Raw genomic sequence first — 15,703 nt, 5'->3', positions numbered from 1 at the left:
AAATTCACAATGCTAGTTCAAGCCCTTGTGCCAATTCCCTCCTCACTCTAATCCATTCTCTACACAGCTGCCAAAACATTCTTCCTAAGACACAGGTCTAGCATATTCTAATGCTCAAAAACTTTCAGTAACTCTATTTCCTCTAGGATGAGATCATGATTTCATTGGAATGAAGAAACCCCTTATACCAATACAGATCAGCATCTTCTCTTCAATTTGGTCATAGAGAAATGCTCAGAGCTCTCTACTTCTAGATCAGAGGTTCTTAATCTTTTTTGTCATGGACCCTTTTGGGAGTCTGGTAGTCAAAATAATGTTTTTTAAAAATTTATAACCGAAGGAAATTCTTAATTTCAGATAGAGGTTAGGGAATAAAAATGTGTTTTCCCCTGTCCAACTTTATAGACTCCCTGAACTATAGCTACAATCCTGAGGACCTTAGGTTTAGAACTTTTAAAGATTTGAGATTCTAGAATAAAATACAAAAGCCTCAGCTGCCCTTCATGACTTCTGTATATAACCTACCTTTCTAGTCTTATTTTACATTATTTCCTTTCACGTACTCTATATTCTAGCCAGACTGGACTATGGCTTCTTTCCTTTGCTTAGCATTCCTTCCATCTCTCCTCCATGCCTGGAATTCACTCCCTCCTCATCACTACCATTCAGAATCCTTATTTTTATTTTTTTCAAGGTTCAGCTCATACTACATCCTCTTTGAAGCTTTACCTGATTTCTTCACTTGTTAGTGTTCTTTTTCTCCCTCTTCAGATTTTTTTTGTATTTATTTATACACATATTCTCTTCACCTCCTCTACAGACCCACCCCAAACTCATGTCATTTCCTTAAAAGCAAGAACTATTTAATTTTTTTCTTTGTATCTCAACATCTGGAACAGTGCCTTATACCCAACAGATGTCTAATAAATATCTATTGAACTGAATTGGATTGGATCTTCTGTTCCTTTTCCCCCCTTACCAACCCAGTATTTTAATCAATATAGTAGTCTCTTTATAACACTTTGGGGTTAAGCTTGTATCCTTGACATTAAGACTTTCAAACTCTCTTGTTCTGTTAAGTGCTGACTGGAGAGAGGAGAGGCTAAGATGATTCTTATGAAATGCAGCTATCTAGATGTGGCTTGCAGAGAGGCAAGAATAGCTATCTGTAGCATCTCCTCCCTTCACCCTTCTCTAAGAGAGACTTAGATTCCTGTCAGGAAGAGGAGGAGGTGGTTGAGGACACTCTCCTCTCTTCTGAGAGAGGGGATACCAGGCTAGAATTATATCTGTCAGCTCCCTTACAGATTGTTAGTCGAGGGGGATATAATTTTTTTAGGTTCAAGCTAAATATCTGATTACTATTCCTTAATAGAAAAGAGGGCCCCAAGCTTTGTATTGAAGGCTTGACTTCCTTCTCACCACGTATCAGTTGAACACACACACAGCAAAGAGCAAAGAAACCCATTTATCCAAGTTGATAACAAAACAGAAATTAGATAAAGTTTACAGGAGTCTGTCCATCAAGAGGTATCTCAGCTTAACCAAAAGAGAGAGTCCTAGATCTCGCCCAAAGGGAAATTCCCCTTAGTCTCTAGTGTGGTAAGCTAATGCTAGGGGCACAGTGGAGATTCTTGGCTTCTTTCTAGTCTTTTTCTTCCTTCAGTGACCTGAAGAGAGGGTAGCATTGCACATTTCTCTCAAAGCTGGAAGCCAGAGGAGCCCAAAGAGATACAAGAGATTGGATGTCCCTTCTCACCAACTCTGCCCCACCCATCATGAAAGCACAAGGCATTGATCTTCACAAATGAGGAGGGTTTGATATCAGTAGGCTTTGGCATTCTTAGAGCTGCCTGAGCACTCTTGGGGCTTTGTGCTATATTTCTGAGGATGAAGGACTTCATAACTCATACAATGTAATAAGAGGAGAGGGCCTGAGGGCCACCTGTTTTCCCCTTTCCCCACCTTCCCTTGGGCCTCGTGGCCTGAGAAATGAGTTTGGGGTTTTGGCCTTTTAGTTTGTGCTTTTCCTTTCTAGATGCAGGGAGTGTGTAGTCTCCAATCTGGTCAGGGAGCAAGGGGCACGGGGATCTAGAAGTAGAGAAATCCAGGCTGGATGTGGCAGTCAACCCAACAGCAATATCCTATGGAACACAGGTCATGACTCCATAGGTAGCATTGACTTTGTTTTTGTTTTGTCTAGGCAGTGGGGTTAAGTGACTTGCCTGGGGTCACACAGCTAGTAAGTGTCAAGTGTCTGAGGCCAGATTTGAACTCAGGTCCTCCTCACTCCAGGGCTGGTGTTCTATCCACTGTGCCACCTCGCTGCCCTATAGTATTGACTTTTGGATGTGAACTTGGTGGGATTAATGCTATATGGGAACTGAACTAAACTGTAAGCCTAATTTTCTTCCCCTTTCAGAGACTGAGCTGCAGTTGTTGTGTGTGGGGGAGTATTTACCCTTGAGGTACAGAAAGAAACTTCTATATGTTTGTTCTTGCACATCTTTTAAGTAAATATTCCTTTGTAAAATCTGATATGATTTTAGGGGACTAAATGGAACTGAGATACTAATAGTTGGGTCTCTAAAAATGGGGTAGGGATATAATTGGTGTGGGCTCAAACCAGTAGTTAAGAAACCTTCCCAACTCCTTAAAGGTACCAGAGAACTCTGGAGGTGGGGGAAGGGAATATAGCAGACCTGACCCTTAGTGGGCCTAAAAATCAACTCATATTACACTAGGATTAAATATTTAATCTTTATCTCATTCTTTTAATTTTTGTTTTGCAATGTACATAAGTATTAGTACATGTATATAATTTATGAATAAGTAAACATATGCATGGGGGTGTGTGGAGACCACTGGCCTAGAGAGGATGCTATGGCTGGTGGCAGGGAGCCATTCAGGTGCAGTCCAGTGAGAACCATCTGGAAGACCATACAGACATGACACCGCCAGGCTTTTATAAAAATCATGCTCATCTCTGCAAAGAAACCGAGTTTGACAGATTAAGGGAACTCGGCAGCCTTAAAGTGAAACACGTCAGCCTCCCACCCAAACCACAGTCCTCTTTTCTTCAGACTCCATTTGATCCTTCCATCTTTGCTTCTAATAAAGTCCCCATATTCAGCCTTGGCCTCTCAGTAGATCTGGAGGCACTTTGGCTGCAGCTTTTTCTCCCACCTCAGGCCTGGAGACTTCATAAAGTGATGTTGGTCTTATCCCATGTTCACTCTATCCCTAGACCCACCCATGGGTAGAATCAGGAATCAGGAAAAAGAATATACTAAGTGGACTTTTTGGGGATTTCTTGCACTGATGATTCTTGTAGTTTTGGTAATATTTCTCCCCGTGGTTGTCTTACACTACATTAAAAAAATAGCATCAACTTTTCTTTCATAGAGCTGAAAGGGCCTTGAAGACTGTCTCGTCCTATTTCCTTTATTTTGATTCATTTATTGTCTTTGCTGATATTTCTAGACAATAATCAGATTGCCCCAAAGAGGGGGAAAAATAATATTAATGGAGCCCTAGAGCCTCACTCCTTTTTAATATTTAGTCATCTTCCAAAGAAATCTTTATGTATAACTATTTTTAACATATGAGCCTATTTGTAGGGGCTACTCTGAAGGAAATATGCAGCCAAGACAGCAAAAACAATGTAGTTCCCATAACCAGATGGGTTTTTCCAAAGCAGCAGTACTAGCCAATCTAGGGGAAAGGGATACAGCTTTATTAAATGTTGATAATCCTTATTTCTCTGGAATGATGGGATAGAGCCTTGACCACCTGCAAGGCAAGAATCAGGAACAAAGATGAATAAGAAGAGAAGGCTTTAAGCTTAAGGAAAAAAAGAACTGAGTACACACTGTATATGTAAGAGGAAATGGGAGGAAGAATGGATGGACAAAGAACTGATAAGGATGGATAGACTATTCTGATATATGTTGATCAGTTGGGATAAAAATAGCTGCCAAGTTACTGAGTTTACTTGATTGTATTGATGTTCAATGTTGTTTTTAATAAAACATTTAGCTAAAAAAACAAAGGGCTTTAGAATGGAGCAGTTGGAAGCTAGTTACTTTATGAGAAATCAAGACACTGTGAAACAAATTCAAAAGAATGAAAAAATAGAAAACAATGTGAAATATCTCATTGGAAAAACAACCGACCTAGAAAATAGACCAGGAGAGGTAATTTAAAAATTATTGGACTATCTGAAAGCCATAATCAAAAAAAGAGCCTAGACATCATCTTTCAAGAAATTATCAAGGAGGGAGCCAAAATAGCGGAGTGAAAGCAGTGACTTGCTTGAGCTCTCCCCCAAACCCCTCCAAATACCTATAAAAAATGGCTCTAAACAAATTCTAAAGCAACAGAACCCACAAAAAGACAGAATGAAACAAATTTCCAGCCCAAGACAACCTGGATGGTTGATCAGAAAGGTATATTGCACTGGGTGGGGAGAGGAGCTCAGTGTGGTGTGGGTGCACAGGCCGCAATGAACCTGGAGCAGGCCTCAGAGGACTGAATCTCGGGCAGCTGTGGTGGCTTCCAGACCTCTCAACGCACAAACACCAAAGACAACTTAGAAGGTCAGTGGGAAAAGTCTGTTTCTGCGGTGCTGAGAGAGGAGCTAGGTCAGAGCCAGCTCCAGAGCGCAGAGCGCAGGCACCAGGGTGGTGGCTGCGTCCTGAGCTTCCGCCCACAGACTGAGAGGGAATTAAGTGGCTGATCAGAGAGGGGATTTCAGGGATCTATTTGACAGTGCTGAGGCAGGAATCTCCTGCTTTGCCTGTGCTTGGATCTGGGTCACAGTGCTGGGCGGCGGTCTTGGGGTGAAGAGGAGTGCTGGCATGGTGGAGCTTGTAGTGGCAGTGGAGAGGAAACCTTCCTCACAGTTCCAGGACAGAAAGGAGTGCTGTGGTCACTAATAGGCCAGAGCACAGGCCAGGAAAGGAGTAAACACCTCGCCCCTTATCATACTACCTTGCAAGAACTGAAAATTTACAGGTCCCTACAAGTATCTCTGAAAGCAGCTGTATAAACCCCTGAAGCTTGGGACAGTACATTCTCCACATTGGAAGCAGACTCTTACCTTAACAAAGAGTTTAAAACTCAAGTAATTGTCTGGGATCATGAGCAAGCAGTGCAAAAAGAGTCAGACAATATTATCTTACTTTGGTGAAAAAGAAGATCAAAACATACAACCAGAAGAAGACAACAAAGTCAAAGCTCCTACATCCAGAGCCTCCAAGAAAAATATGAATCAGTCCCAGGCCTTGGAAGAGCTCAAAAGGGAGTTTGAAAAGCAAGTAAGAGAAGTAGAGGAAAAACTGGGAAGAGAAATGAGAGTGATACAAGAAAATCATGAAAAACAAATGAACACCTTGCTAAAGGAGACCCAGAAAAATACTGAAGAAAATAACACCTTAAAAAATAGCCTAACCCAAATGGCAAAAGAGGTCCAAAAAGCCAATGAGGAGAAGAATACCCCAAAAAGCAAAATTGGCCAAATGGAAAAGGAAGTCCAAAAGATTACTGAAGAAAATACTTCTTTAAAAATTAGAATGGAGCAATTGGAAGCTAGTTACTTTATGAGAAATTGAGACACTGTAAAACAAATCCAAAAGAATGAAAAATCAGAAAATAATGTGAAATATCTCATTGGAAAAACAATGACCTGGAAAATAGATCCAGGAAAGATAATTTAAAAATTATTGGACTATCTGAAAGCCATGATCAAAAAAAGAGCCTAGACATCATCTTTCAAGAAATTATCAAGGAAAACTGCCCTGATATTTTAGAACCAGAGGGCAAAATAGAAATTGAAAGAATCCACAGATCTCCTCCTGAAAGAGATCCCCAAAGAAAAACTCATAGGAATATTGTAGCCAAAAATCAAAGCTCCCAGGTCAAGGAGAAAATATTACAAGCTGCCAGAAAGAAACAATTCAAGTATTGTGAAACACAATCAGGATAACACAAGATTTAGCAGCTTCTACATTAAAGGACCGCAGGGCATGGAATATAATATTCCGGAGGGCAAAGGACATAGAATTACAACCAAGAATCACCTACCCAGCAAAACTGAGTATAATCCTTCAGGGGGAGAAAATGATAATTCAGTGAAATAGAGGACTTTTAAGCATTCTTGATGAAAAGACCAGAGCTGAATAGAAAATTTGACTTTCAAACACAAGACTCAAGTGGAACATGAAGAGGTAAACAGGAAAGAGAAATAATAAGAGACTTATTAAGGTTGAACTGTTCACATCCCTGCATGGAAAGATTATATTTATAACTCATGAGACCTCTGTCAGTATTAAGGTAGTTGGAGGGGGAAAAATTATATGTATGTATATAGATGGATAGATAGGTAGGTAGAGGGCACAAGGTGACTTGAAGATTAAGGGGTCACATCTGGAGAATAAAATTAAGGAATGAGAGAAGATTATACTAGGAGAAGAAGAAAGGGAGAGGTAGAACAGGGTAAATTATCTCACAAAAAACAGAAAAGAAAAGGCTATTATAGTGGAGGGGAAATAGAGGAAGGTGAGAGGGAATGAATGAATCTTATTCTCATAGGATTTGGCTTAAGGAGGGAATAACATACACATTTAATTGGGTATGGAAATCTGTCTTACCCTACAGGAAAATAGGGGGGAAGGGGACAAGAGAGCAGGGGGATGATAGAGAGGAGGGCAGATTGGGAAAGGGGGTAATCAGAAGCAAATACTTCTGAGGAGGGACAGGGTCAAAAGAAAGAATAGAATAAATGGGGGGCAGGATAGGATTGAGGGAAATAGAGTTAGTTTTTCACATGTCTACTGTGGAAGTGTTTTGCATAACTGCACATGTATAACCTATATTGAGTTGCTTGCCTTTTCAATGAGGGTGGGTGGGGAGGGAGGAAGGAAGGGAGAAAATTTGGAACCCAAAGTTTTAAAAACACATGTTTAAAAAAAAAAGTTTTCATATGCAACCGGGAAATAAGAAATACAGGAAATGGGTACAGAAGTCTATCCTCCCCTATAGGAAAATAGAAGGGGAAGGGGATAAGAAAAGGGGGGGGAGATAGAAGAGAGGGCAGACTAGGGGAAGGGGTATTCAGAATGCATGCCATTTTGGGGTGGGGGGAGGGATGAGATGGGGAGAAGGTTTGGAACTCAAAATCTTGTAGAAGTGAATGTTGAAAACTAAAAATAAATTGATTAATTAAAAAAATTTTGAAAGGAGGATCATATGTGAAACCACATATTTCAATTCTATATCACTGTGATGATTAAAAAGGTTCCGAGAAACGTAAAAAAGGGCCTAATAAATTTTACTAAAAATTCCATTCATTGTTCATCTATAAGCAAAACGCTGTGCTAAGGGCTGGCAATACAAAAATGAAAAAGATAACAGTTCTTTCCTTAAGGAACTTATAGCCTTGTAGGGAAGATAATTTTCATGTGCAAATATTTAGAATGTGCATGCATATTATATGTATATTATTTCATATACAAGTATAAAAATGCTTTTAAGAGGTATAAAGAGCCACATGAGATTGCTAGGAAGGAAAGGTAATCCAAAGAAGTCAGGATGTCTGAGAATCCGAGTGAGAGCAGGAACATAGCTTTTTTTTTTGGGGGGGGGGTTAGGCAACGGGGTTAAGTGACTTGCCCAGGGATACACAGGTAGTAAGTGTTATGTGTCTAAGGCCGGATTTGAACTCAGCCCTTCCTGAATCCAAGGCCCGGTGCTCTATCCACTGCGCCACCTAGCTGCTCCCACAGGAACATAGCTTTTAATTTGTTTGATATTTCTTATAGCCAGCCTCATAGCAGGCACTGAAGAAATATTTGTAGACTGACTACCGTTGTTTAACAAAGCAGCATGTTATTTTGTTAATGTCTATGGCTGAATATTGTACATTTTACACACACAAACACAAATATATATTCTCTCTATATGCAAATATACACATAAAAATTCTAACCTTATCCTTACATGGTAGATTAAAAACAAAAACATCTGGTCAATTCTCATTTTCCATCTCTCATATCATATTGTTTGACATATTCTAGATGACTTTGTGCTTTCCAAGGACAACATTATAATTCCTTTCTGTCACCAGAGTAGAATTTTCCTGTTAGCTAATCTCCAATAAAACAAATAGTAAAAGATTTCATAATTTATGTAAAAGGTAGTATTTACTTTAGGGACAAAGCAAATAATTATTGCCTTTAAGTCCAAAGATTAAGAACTACTCTTAAAAGTTAGTTTCCTGTAATAGAACAAAGAGCACAATTCCAAATCTCTCTGAAGAAATTAATTTTAGAAAAATTCTACTCTACAAAATAGAAATGATTTTGTGGTAAAATTAGAACCAATTAAAATTAAATCACTGATGTTAGAAGCAAAATAGACTTTTAAGAAGAAACAGGATAAAAGAGAGAAGAAACAGAAAATAATGGAGGGAAATACAGAATTAGTAATCATAACTGTGAATGTGAATGGGATAAGCTCACCCATAAAATGGAAGTGGGTAGGAGAATGCATTAGAAGCTAGAATCCCACAAGATATCGTATACAAGAGACACACTTGAAACAGGAAGACACACAAAGAGTTAAAATAAAGGGCTAAAGCAGAATCTAATATGCTTCAGAGGAAGTAAAAAAGGTGGGGGTAACAATCATGATCTTTGACAAAACCAAACCAAAAACAGACCTAATTAAAAGAGAGAATCAGGGAAACTACATTTTGCTGAAAGGTACTATAGATAATGGAGTAATATCAAAAATTTTTACAAGTTACTTTGATAAAAGCCTCATTTCTCAACTATATACTGAGTATAGAACTGAGTCAGATTTATAAAAATAAGAGCCATTCTCCAGCTGATAAATGGTCAAAGTAGTCAAAACAGGCAGTTTTCAGAAGAAATTAAAGCTATCTGTAGTCATATGAAAAATTGCTATAAGTCACTATTGATTAGAGAAATGCAAATTTAAAACAACCTCACACCTATCAGAAATGACAAATGCTGGAGAGGATGAGGGAAAAATAGGTACACTAATGAACTGCTCCCGGAACAGTGAACTGATCCAGTCATTCTGGAAAATGATTTGGAACTATGCCCACAGGGCTATAAAACTCTGCATACTCTTTGACCTAGCAATATCACTACTAGGTCTGTATCCCATAGATCAAAGAAAAAGGAAAAGGACCTACATGTATGAAAATATTTGTAGTAGCTCTTTTTTTGTGGTGACAAAGAATTAGAAATTGAAGAGATGCTTATCAATTGGAAAATGGTTGAACAAGTTATGGCATATGATTGTGATAGAGTACTATAAGAAATGATGAGAGAGGTGGTTTCAGAAAAACTACAGCAAGACACATATGAACTGATACAAAGGGAAGTGAGAAGAACCAAAGATCATTGGGCACAGTAACAGCAATGGTGGGTCAACTGTGAAAAACAGCTACTTTGATCAATACAATGATCCAAGACAATTCCAAAGGGCTCATGATGAAAAAATTCTATGTGCCTCTGGAGATAGAACTGATGAACTCTGAATGCAAATTGAAATATAATTTTCTCACTTTATTTTTCTTGCTTTTTCAAAAAATATGGCCAGTATGGAAATGTATTTTGCATGATTTCACATGTATAACTGATATCATATAGCTTGCCTTCTCAGTGGGTGAGTTAAAAATTTTTCTCTTGTATTTTTAATATTTTATTTTCCAATTACACATAAAAACAATTTTTAACATTCATTTTTTAAAAATTTGAGTTCCAAATTCTCGCTCCCTCCCCCCTTTAGACAGTAAGCAGTTTGATATGTAATATATGTGCAGTTATGCAAAACATTTCCATATTAGTCACAAAAGAAAATAAACCCAAAAACCTAGCAAAAAATATTAAAAAAATAGTATGCTTTGATCTGTATTCAGTTCTTTCTCTGGAGAAAGATAGTATTTTTCATCATAAGGCCTCTGGAAGCATCATGAATCTTTGTGTTACTGAGAATAGCTAAGTCTTGGAACTCAAAATTTAAAAAGAAAAGAATATTAAAAATAAATAAATTTTTAAAATGAAATCACCGAAAGCAACACACACACACATATTTGGATAAAAATATAATGAAGCAAAGCCTACATATAATAAGAGACATACTTTTATTTGAATTAGGGTAACCTCTAGGTTAATAACAAAATCTTGATTTATTTGGGATATACCAATATGTTGCCACCATGAAACAACACTATTTATAGTAGTAGTGAAGGGTAAAAAACAAACAAAAACCCCCAAGTTGAAAGAATAACTTTCACTAATTAGTAAGGTAAACACGTTCAATTATATGAGATCTGGTAGCAAACCAAAAAAACAAAAACAAAACAACTAAACTCCAAAAAACTTGAGTTTGGGGGCTTTTTGTTTGTTTGTTCGCTAGTAAATCTTATGTAATTGAACATAGTTATTTTACTAATTAGTTTTTCTGAAAACAAAAAACCAAAAAACAGTTACTTTACTAATTAGTTTTTCAAGAAAAAAAAATAAAGGAAAGCAGGTGACTTGGGAAAGCAAAATGTATTGACATTAAACAAAGCAGCCAAAACCATGAATACCCCTGGAAAAAAATAAGCACAAAACTCAATTTTCCATTTGCTTAAAATAATCTACGTTATTGAAGAAGTGAATATTCTTCAGGTTAAAATGGTTTGATGTTATTTTCCATTGACTTCCTACAGAGCTGTAACTACTCTGCATTGGCTGTGCATATAGGAGTTTGTTCTTTTGTTCTTGTGAAAAAAAAAATTAGGTGGAATCTTCTAGAGATCACCTTTAATTGAAATATAATTTTGCATGTTTTACATTTGACACCTGACAAACTTTCTAAATTAAAAAAATTTTTTTAATGACTTGAGCCAACCTTTAGAATTTCTACTTAGTTTTTTGGTTCTTACTTTATGTTATAATTGTGGTGAGATGGATGACCTGGCTAGAGAGTTGGTCTCCCAGCCAAGAAGACCTATGTTCAACTCTACTCTCTGACACATACTGCCCATGTGATCCTGGGCAAGTCACTGAACTTAGCAGGGTTTTCAGCAACTAAGACTAAATTGCAGAAGAAACGCTAATCTGCCCTGCAAAGGGAATGTCCTCACCTGGGGGTTCTCTATGACTCTGGAATCATAGGCTTAATCCTTACTCTAGAATTTGGGTCAGGAGAAGTATAACCCTTCTGGAACAATTTTAACCACACTAAAGAAATACCTAATAAGCACAACTGTTTTTCTACTGAAAGGGTACAGGATTAGGAGAATGGAGACCTGTGCTGTTTTTCTGGTCTTGCCACTAGCTGCTCAAATGATTTTGAACAAATCATTTTCCTGGCTTCAAGCTTAGTTCCCTCAATCTGTAAATTGAATGGTGATGATGATGAGCCCGATCCAAGTTTGGCTGCAAGAGAAAGGGAGGCCTGTGCCTCAGAAACAGGTCCTTGCACCAGGGAGCCAAGGAGGAAGGTAGGGCTGGAGGGGGATGCCATGGAAATGGGTAGCCAAAGTAGAATTATACTATGTGGTGGCCTTTAGCCTGCAGACCACCAGGTAGGCTTGGGGGCAGCAGCTGCCTCCGGGATGAAATGTACTCCCTAGAAGAGTATCCATGCTTCTCCGTCTCCCCCTTTTACTCCTTCACAGCAGTACTGAGGAAGCCTCCATTGCTTCTCACTAGCTAAAGCCCTATCTTGGGGTACAGGTTTAATCTAGTACTAAAATTCTAGGCTCATGCTCCTACCCAGAGTTGCTCCTGGAGATATAAGACTCTAGTTCATGTCTAGGTTTATATGAAAAAGGAAACGGGCCTCTCAGTTCTAATGCAAGTATTTAGGCTAACATATCATTGACTATAGGACTGGCTTTATTTAACCAACAAAAAAAATTCAAAACCTCACACCTGAACCCAGCAGTGAAGGCAGTTCCCATAATCTCTCTACTAGATTGCCACCTCTTGCAGGGACAAAACCAGTACATTTAAATTGTAGTTCTACCCTGGAGTAAAGCACTGCCACAGGTTGAATTGCTCCTATATATTGTGACTCTCTTTCTTGCTTTTCCTTGGCTATAGATCCCTCCTCCCTGTCTGTTACTGCTATGCCACTCATGCTGGCTGGTATTCCTGCAGCTCTTGGTGGAGCCCACGAAGTTCATGCTGCTTTTGTCTGCTGACATTTCTTGGGTTACATGGTTCTCTTGGTTGGCTTTAACTGAGTCCTAATCTCTATGAATAACCTTCTCATTTCTCCCTCCCTCTCCAGCTCTCTGGCACCCTCTGTTGTCCCCTTTTTCTTCCTCTTAAGAAGCAAATTTGAGGATATAGTCCAGGTGTATGGACCAGTAACAAACATTTATTAAACACCTACTATGTGTCAGGTACTGTGCTAAGTAGTGGAGATACTAAAAGAGGCAAGAGATAGACACTCCCCTCCAGGAGCTTATAACCAAATGGGGGAAGATAACATGAAAACAAATGTATACAAAGCAAGCTATATACAGGATAAATTGGAAATGATTAACAGAGGGAAGGCACTAGAATATAGAGTGGTCTACTTAAACATATTTATTAAACATCTATTGTGTGCAAGGCACTGTTAACATGGAAGCACATTTAAATAATATAGAATAATAGAGGGAAGGCTTTCAATAAAAGATGAGATTTTACTTGGGACTTAAAGGAAGCCAGGAAATCAGTAAGGTAGAGATGAAGAGGGAGAGCATTCCAGGTACAGAGGACAATCAGAGACAATGTCTGCAGCCAAGAGATGAAGTGTCTTGTTCATGAAACAGCCAGGAGCCAGTGTCAGTGAATCCAAGAGTATGTCTTGGGAAGTAAGGTATAAGAAGACTAGAAAGGTAGGTTGGAGTTAGGTTATAAAGGGCTTTGAATACCAAAGAGAACATTTTGTATTTGCTTCTAGAGGCAATGGAGAGCCACTGGAGTTTATTAAATACAAAGTGACATTATTGGGCTGAGTTTTAAATCACTTTATTGGCTGAATGGACGATGGACTCTCCTAGAGAGAGAGATACGTGAGGCAGGCTATTATAATAATCCAGGCATGGTGATGAGGGCCTGCACTTGGGTGGTGGCAGCATCAGAGGAGAGAAGGGGGCGTATTAGAGAGATGTTGCAAAGGTGAAGTTAACAGGCCTTGGCCATAGATTGTATATGGAGGATGAGAGATCACAAGGATGTTTCCAGGTTGTGAGCCTGAAGGATTGGGAGGATAATAAGGAAGGTAGGAAGGTTCAGGAGGAAAAATAATGACATGTTGAATGGAAGATGTCTACTGGATATCCAGTTGAAGATATGTGAAAGCCAGTTGGAAATGGGAGGCTGGAAGTCAGCAGGGAGGTTGGGGCAGGAAAGGTAGATTTGAGAATCATCAGCATAGAGATGGTAATTCAATCCATGGGAGCTGATGAGATCACCAAGTGAAGTAGTATAAAGGGAGAAAACAAGAGAGCCCAGAACAGAGCCTTGTGGGACACCTATGGTTAGAGGGCATGATCTGTATGAGGATCCAGGAAAAGACTCAGAGAAGGAATAGTAATTTCCTGTCTGATAAAATATAATAATGGTATTTGGTGCTTTTCATGTTCAGTGTACTCCAATTCTCTTGAAAAAAGTATTCATGATCAAGGATATTAATGAAAAGAAATGCATGGGAAGGTGGCCTAGCTGTACTAGATCTAAAACTATTATCAAGGAGCAATCATCAAAACTACTTGGTACTGGCTAAGAAACAGAGTGGTGGATCAGTGGAATAGGTTAGGTACACAAGACACAGTAGTCAATGACTACAGTAATTGACTGTTTGATAAACCCAAAGACTCCAGCTTCTAGGATAAGAACTCACTGTTTGACAAAAACTTCTGGTAAACTAGAAAAGAGTATGGGAGAAACTAGGCATAGACCAACATCTTACACCATATAGCAAAATTAAGTCAAAATGGATATATGATTTAGATATAAAGGGTGATACTATAAGCAAATTAGGAGAGCAAGGAATAGTTTACCTGTAAGATCTATGGAGAGTGGAAGAATTTATGACCAAACAAGAGATAGATTATTATGAAACATGAAATGCAAAATGGATAATTTTGATTACATTAAATTAAAAAATTTTTGCATGAACAAAGTCAATGCAACCAAGATGAGAAGGGAAGCAGAAAGCTAGGAAACAGTTTTTACAGCCAGTAACTCTCATTAAAGCCTCATTTCTTCTAAAACATAGAGAGAACTGAGTCAAATTTATAAGAATACAAGTCATTTTCCAATTGATAAATAGTCAAACGTTATGAACAGGCAGTTTTCAGATGAAAAAATTAAAGCCACCTATACTCATATGAAAAAATGCTCTAAATCAAAATTGATTATGGAAATGTAAATTAAAACAGCTGTGAAGTACCACATTACTCCTATCAGATTGGCTGACATGACAAAACAGGAAAATGATAAATGTTGGAGAAGATGTGGGAAGAATGGAATACTAATGCATTGTTGGTAGAGTTGTGAGCTGATCCAACCATTCTGGAGAACAATTTGGAACTGTGCCCAAAGGGCTATAAAATGGTGCATTCCCTTTGACACAGCAATACCACTTCTAGTTCTGTACCCCAAAGAGATTGTATAAATGAGAAAAGGACCCACATGTACAAAAATATTTATAGCAGCTCTTATTGTGGTGGCAAAGAATTAGAAATTGAGGGACGCCCATTAACTGGGGAATGGCTGAACAAGTTGTGGTATATAGATGTAATGGAATACATAAGAAAATAAGAAGACATGATGAGCAGGTGGACCTCAGAAAAACCTGGGAAGACTTACAGGAACTGATGCTGAGTAAAGTGAGCAGAACCAGGAGAATATTGTACACAGGAACAGTAACACTGTGCAATAACCAACTTTGATAGACTTTGCTCTTCTAAGTGATGCAGTGATCTATGACAATTCCAAAAGACTCATGATGGAAAATGCTATCTATATCCAGAGAAGGAACTATGGAGTCTCAATGCAGATTGAAGAATATTATTTTCTCTTTCTCTCTCTCTTTCTTTTTTTGTTTCTTCTTTCTCATGGTTTTTCACTTTGGTTCTAATTCTTCTCTACAACATCACTAATATGGAAATATGTTGAATATGATTGTACGTGTATACCCATATCAGATTGCACGCCATCTTGGGGAGGAGGGAATGAAGGGATGGGGCAACAGAGGGAGGGGGAGAAAATTTGGAATTCAAAATCTTATAGAAGTGAATGTTGAAAACTAATAAATAAATAAATATTTTTAAAACAGCTATTCATGATACCTGCTTTGAGGCTTTGGTGTAGTATAAAGTCTGGCTTCTTTAATCTCTTAATCCTGAGCCATATTTTCTTTTTTATTTTTCCTCTTTTTCGATACTGGGTCTTCCTATTTTACCCAGCCTGGAAGTACAGTGGCCACTAATGGGCCCAGTCCCATTGCTGATTGGCTTGGAAGCTTTAACCAGTTCTGTTTCTGATGCAGGATGGTTCACCTCTCCTAAGTAACATGGTGCCACCCTCTTTCACCACTCCTGGACATAACTACCTAGATATGCTTTAGCCTTTCTGCAGCTCAGAACTCTTGAGCTCAAGCAATCTACCAACCTCAGCCT

General features: G+C 38.4%; 2 protein-coding genes across 3 annotated transcripts in view; one reads left to right on the top strand and one right to left on the bottom strand.

The window, feature by feature from the left end:
• The window catches only part of RIOK1 (RIO kinase 1), a 140,090-nt gene that overhangs the window by 42,158 nt on the left and 82,229 nt on the right, over positions 1-15,703 (top strand). The gene's annotated exons all lie outside the window — the stretch shown is intronic.
• CAGE1 (cancer antigen 1) overlaps positions 1-15,703 on the bottom strand; it is an 86,261-nt gene that overhangs the window by 29,757 nt on the left and 40,801 nt on the right.

This window comes from Phascolarctos cinereus, unplaced genomic scaffold, assembly GCF_003287225.1.
Source record: "Phascolarctos cinereus isolate Bilbo 61053 unplaced genomic scaffold, phaCin_HiC Scaffold_4;HRSCAF=312, whole genome shotgun sequence".
NCBI classification, from domain to species: Eukaryota; Metazoa; Chordata; class Mammalia; order Diprotodontia; family Phascolarctidae; genus Phascolarctos; species Phascolarctos cinereus.
Note: the sequence above shows the minus strand (reverse complement) of the source record. Positions and strands in the feature narration are given on the sequence as shown.